Below are 332 nucleotides of genomic sequence, written 5' to 3' on the forward strand. Positions count from 1 at the left end.
AAAAATTTTAAATAAATGAATAAGTAAGTAAGTAAATAAATACATAAATAAATGGTGGGGAGGAGAAACTGAGGTCAGGGGAGGGGAAATGTCTTCCCCAAAATCAAACAAATTGCAGACTGCAGACATAGCTTTAGGCCAGCCTCGGACGCTCCTTGGGAGATCAACTTCGGCGGGCTCAAAATCCCCGCGACTCCCGCAGGTCCCCGCACCGCGCGACCCTAGCTCCCCTCGCAATCTCACCAGGCGCCACCGCGCGGGCAGCGGAAGAAGGAGATGGCCCTTTAAAAGGAGCGAGGGGCGTGGTTATGAGGCGGGGCAGGGGCGGGGCT

Source organism: Myotis davidii, unplaced genomic scaffold (assembly GCF_000327345.1).
Source record: "Myotis davidii unplaced genomic scaffold, ASM32734v1 scaffold228, whole genome shotgun sequence".
Lineage (NCBI taxonomy): Eukaryota > Metazoa > Chordata > Mammalia > Chiroptera > Vespertilionidae > Myotis > Myotis davidii.